At 47.9% G+C, this 5,635-nt stretch overlaps 1 pseudogene; it reads right to left on the reverse strand.

The window, feature by feature from the left end:
* Positions 1-4,338: 4,338 nt before the first annotated feature.
* LOC146754492 (protein MANBAL-like) lies at positions 4,339-5,034 on the reverse strand (annotated as a pseudogene).
* Positions 5,035-5,635: the final 601 nt, after the last annotated feature.

A 5,635-nucleotide genomic window follows, 5' to 3' on the forward strand; every position in this document is an offset into this window, starting at 1 on the left:
TCGTCCCTTCTGGTCTGAGGATGAGGAGGGTCAGATCCTTTCAGAGCACCAAACCTGGCAGCCAACCTCATCACCAAACAAGCAGACAGGATCCAAACGCCAGCACTCTCCATTCATCATCCCACTTCCTCGCTGCAGTCAGTCTGATGCTTCATGAGATTCAGAAGCAAACAAAATCAATACAGTCATCTTGATCCCTGCAGGAACACGCTGTGAGCAACAGAACACCTTCCTGGAAGAACTACCTCCATGAACAGAGGCAGCGACCACCTCCTCCCCTCCTACAGCCTCATTGCTTTCTCCTTAAGTATCACCACATGGAGACTCGACCCTCCCTGGCACCCAGGCACCAAAGGGCTCTTTTCATGTTCTTTACACCAGGCTGGGAAAGAATCTTGGCTTCAAAACTTCCAGAGCAGCAAGAAGGAAGTATTGGTTCTCTTCACAGACAGCCTTGGCTATTCCACTGCTGCCAGTGGGGAACATCAGCAGAGAGCATCTCTAAAGCAGAGAGAAGCATATGTATGAGAATGAAAGTAAATTAGGTCTGAGCAGGATTAATTGGGATTTAATTGAACTATGTGAACTGGAACTCGGGTCACAAGCTGCTTATTAACCTGCCTCAAGAGATCATTCAGCTTGCACTGCAGGAGCACAAGGATGCACTGTGAGCAGGATGGCGTGTGGTCAGAGAGGGAGACCTGCTTGAACAGTCAAAAATGGAAGAGAAAAACTGCTTGAGATAGATGCCTGGGAATTTGAGGACTTACCGCACAGTCTTTCTTTCCTTTCCTCTTCTGGGGAGGGAACCAAGTAACACCAGCCAGAGCTCACCCAGCTCACCGCTCCTCCTGCAGCCCAAGTGGCTGCCAGGCAGCTCCCTGCTACAGCTACACTTGCCAGGGAGCCTACAGAAATCCCCATTATCAATCGACTGAATCCCCATCTAATCCCCCGATCCTATTAACAAACACTGCCTTTATTTTGCTACCTCCACGGGGGCTCTTGGAGCCAATATCCCTCATGAGAGGCAAATTAATTAAGACATTGCACCGTTTCCTCTTTCCAGGAAGGTGGAGGTGTTCTGGCAGACATTTTGCTGCTTCCAAGTCAAGCACGGACACACGCATGCCTGAAAGTATGAGCTAACCACCTTCACACAGATCGAAGGAGCTGAATGGCCTCCCCTAAATGGGTCACTCTCGTGAACAGGCCATGGATGTCCTTGTGTTTCTACAGAGCTCCAGCAGCTTTCATAGTAAACACACAGAAAGAGGCAGCATGACTTTTAAAAAGTTATTTTTGTTTTAATTTGAAACAAAGATTATATGTAATTGGTGTGAGATATTTTTGTCATGTTTCTTTGTCCTGAGATCTCCAAGCAACTTCGGAATGCTTTTGTCTTGCATGCTTTGTTCTGTTCTCCTCATGCTGCCCACCTGACTCATCCACCAACAGCAAGGGAGATAAGCAAACGCGGTCCTTCTCACACTGATGGTTCCAGCAAATGTGCTGTTAGGCTTCTGGTAGAGAACAGACACAGCACAGCACTGCTGCCGGACCTGGGCTCACAATGCATTTGTCAATTGAGGATGTCAGTCTGTGTATGCAAAAGGATGGCAGACTTGCAGACCCACCACAGAACCCTTTTCTTCAAAGCCACTGTAAGCCCTGTGGCACCTAACACAGCAGGTTTTCCTCCCGTTGACTCATTCATGATCAAACAAACCAAGCAGTGAGCTGGCATCTGGAAGCTCCAGATGCCTTACAGAGACTCTGTGGCTATGACACCACCTCTCTCCAGTCCCATCTAGCCATATTTCAGGCTAACACTGGACCGTCCCTGGCCCTGAAGAGACAGACCCTGAAGGAATGCAGTGTCTCCAGCTCTTACCATATATCAAGTCCCAAATAGGTGAAGTCCTCTTTGCTGCTAATGCATTGGAAGCCCTTCCCTTCCAACTTCCTTAGTTCCTCTCCGCAGTTCATGAAAGGGAAAGCACAGCCATGCCTGAAAAACAGACCACGCAGTCCGTTGCCATTGGTGCACCTCTGAGGAAGCATTCCAGGCGATTCTGCTGTCCTTTGTGCCTTCCTGCTCAAGCCCTTATCATTTCTTTTTGCTTTCCTTCTTGGATTTCTTGCTCAGCTGAGCAGCACTTGCCTTGGGTTTCTTCACCGTCTCCCAAGTCTTAGACTCAAAGCTCTCTGAGTCCTGCAAGAAGCAATTTGGAAACAGTCAGGGAGCTTTCTAACAACTGGCTGATGCCCAGCTCATTTCAGGCATTTATGTGAAAGCAAAAATACGTAAGTGCTGGGTATTTCCGCTGGAATGCATCTATATCAGGCTGAGCCTACATTTAGTAAGACTTGAACAGCACCATCCCTGCTTCCTCTGCATGTGTTTCTGGATGAGTGTGAATCCACACACAGCCTGTTACCACAGAGGTTGTTATAAGCTTAAGTGCCTAAATCATAGTATCATCATAGTATCATAGTCTCGTGCGGGTTGGAAGGGACCTTAGAGATCATTGAGTCCAACCCCCCGGAATTCGAGCCTCCTGTGTAGCAGAGCGGCACTTCTACCACTTGCGCCACAGGGGGGATTCGAACCCAGGGCCTCCGGTGTTGCAACGCGGCATTCCTACCACTTGCGCCACCGGGGCACACAAATCAGGCTTTGTAGAAAAGAAACACCCCCATTTTAACAGCAGGACAAAAACCAACACTAAACAACAATTATTCACACCAGAAAAAGGAGAAGATATCACAGAATCACCAGCATGTATTAAACCATTGAAAAAGTATTTCTGCCAAATTTTCTTCCTTATCATGTGTGAGACAAAAGGTAAGCCTCAAAACAGCAGTCAGAATGTTACGTTCAGAGCCTTTACACCAAGACCAAAATCCAGGCAGGGCACTGAAGGCAAAGCTCTTTTCACCTGGACTAACAAGGAATCCTAAGCTATAAAGTTTGTTTCCTTCAGGCAGATGACAGATCATATTTCAGCCATGGGAAATAAAGTCTAGTTATCTGGTAAAGACACGAGGGAACAGCACCAGTCTCATTGGAGAAAGCGCACACACACAGATTGCCTATTTTCATTAAATGCATTTGAGTCTAAATATTGCTTTAGCATCTTGGGTTCTAGCAGTCAGAGCTTGCCAACTGGAAAAGGACACACAGAAAATGCCAGAGCAAGATCTGCTAGCTTCAAGCTCCCAACACAGAGCACCAGATAATAGAGGGGCAGACATGCATCTGACAGTATCCTTTAATCAAAGAGTCCTGTTCAATCATCTCTAAAGTCACTGGGCTATTATAGTTCACATCTGTGTGGTTTCCCAAGGAAAGTGAGTTGGCTGCCTTTCCAAAGGCTGTAATCAGTGCACGGGGAGCAGCGAGGCTCTGCAGAAACAGAGCAACAAGCAGCTATTACTCAGGTTTGTAGATTGGTGCTGCTGAGAAGTGAACACTGATGCCTTCTGCTGTTCGAACCAAGGTAGTCTCCAAAGCCTGAAGCCTCTAAAACAAAGAAGCTCATCTGTACCTGAACCTAAGCATCATTCCTAAGAAATGGAGAGTGTCTCTTTTGTTTATTGTCATGTGAATTAATCACATGCACAGGAAATCATGGGGACAGTGCATATACGGAGAAAATAAGAAATAGAGCATATAAACAACCTAAACACAAACAAGCTTGTCAGTTCTATCACATTAATAGGACAAATGAGGGCCAGAAACCCCACACCTAACAAAGAGGTCATCATTCTCAAAGAACAAGCACTAGATATACAGTATCTACAGAAGTACAGAAGAGAGACAAGCTCAAGGCGCAGGGACACCTTTCTTCCTCCCATGCCACTTTTGTTTCTCTCGGCCCTTGGAGAACAGGGGATGCTCACAGTCCATCGCCAGCAGTTCCAGATGGGCTGAAAGGCCACCAGTTGGGAACACCAACACGGAAACGTGGGACAAGCAGCTCCATTTCCAGGGAGGGACGTGAAGCCGACCACTTCATGGCTCTGTGATTGCCAGCCCTAGCCAGGCGCGTTTTGAGCTGCTAATGAAAGAGGCAGCACCACTATTCATATGTTTGTTTTGCTTTAATTTGCAACAAAGAGATGCTAAATGCATCCAAAATACATTTCAATATGAAATCAAATAATTGGGATACTGGTAATGACTAAAGTTTCCTTAGTTCCTCTTCGCAGTCCACAAAAGGGAAAGCACGGCCATGCCTGAAAACAAGACCACGCAGTGTGTGTCCTTTGGTGCACCTCAGAGGAAGCATTCCAGGCGATTCTGCTGTCCTTTGTGCCTTCCTGCTCAAGCCCTTATCGCTTCTTTTTGCTTTCTTTCTTGGCTTTCTTGCTCAGCTGAGCAGCACTTGCCTTGGGTTTCTTCACCGTCTCTCAAGTCTGAGACTCAAAACCCCCTAAGTCCTACAAGAAGCAATTGGGAAACAGTTAGGGAGCTTTCTAACAACTGGCTGACAGCTGCTTTGAGAGCTCAAGTCACCTGACCGAGCAGCTTTGGGGGTCAGCACTGGAAATTGCCTTCCTGACCTCAGGGCACATTAGAAACTCCACCTTTGTCTAGTTCCCAAAAAACCCATGCAAACCAGAGCCTAAAGTCCTCTCTTGCAAGGCGGTCCATGCTGGGAGGGTGGACCCTCTGCCTGGCAGCTCACAGGGCTCAGCAGCAGCTGCAGGATAGGATGAGCTGGCACCTCAAGGCTGCTGGCGTGCAGAAGGAAGGACAGAACCAAGTGCGGCACTCTCAGCAGTGCCGGGGCACACTGCCATAGGCAACAGCTACAGACAGTTCCCTCCCAGCTGACTGCCTGAGCATTCCTATTAATCTCACACAGCGCTACTTACTGCCTTTGGGGACTTGGAAACTGGCAGGATGATGGCCAGCACACACAGGAGCTGGAAAAGGGCTCCAAACAAGAGTCCATAGCGCAGCACGTTCTCCATTAGGGTGGGCTCAGGGATCTCAGGTGATGAGAAATGCAGTTCAGCAGCCATAGAGCAGACAGCTGCTGCTCCACTGCTCTCACAGAGGCTGCCTGCTGTGAGGGGGGGAAAAATGGCATCGTTAGTGTCAGGCACTGCAATGGGGTTACTTCCTGCTAGCAAACATTTCCAGGCTGACTTAGAGAGTTGCTGGGATGATATCCAGGGCCTACTGACTCGCGAACAAAGAGGGACATCAAAGTTGCATTTCAGTTGCCTTTGTCCACCTGCCTAGGAAAAGACCCCTCAGCCTTCAGTACTGCTGCACTTGCAGGTGGGGGGAAGATAAGCAAGAGAGGACGGGTGGATGTCAAAGAAGGGAAGAGCTTAACAGACAAGAATAAACCTATCCCTGAGCTCCATTACACATGCGTGACCACTGCCTTATTAATATTAATACCAGTATTATTCACAGAATTAAAGTTTCCCATGTTCACGTACCTGGTTGTGGACGTGTTTGCTGTCTTGCTGCTGCTGTGCTCTACAACGCCAGCCACAGAAATAAAGCGTGAAGAAAGCTGATCTGTTGAAGACAGAGGAGTGAGCTGTGCTTAACCAACACTGCTTCAGAGCACGTTTACAGTAAGGCACACCTACCTTACAATGGCCACGC

Source organism: Coturnix japonica, chromosome W, assembly GCF_054131305.1.
Source record: "Coturnix japonica strain WE chromosome W, WE-NBRP24, whole genome shotgun sequence".
NCBI lineage: Eukaryota > Metazoa > Chordata > Aves > Galliformes > Phasianidae > Coturnix > Coturnix japonica.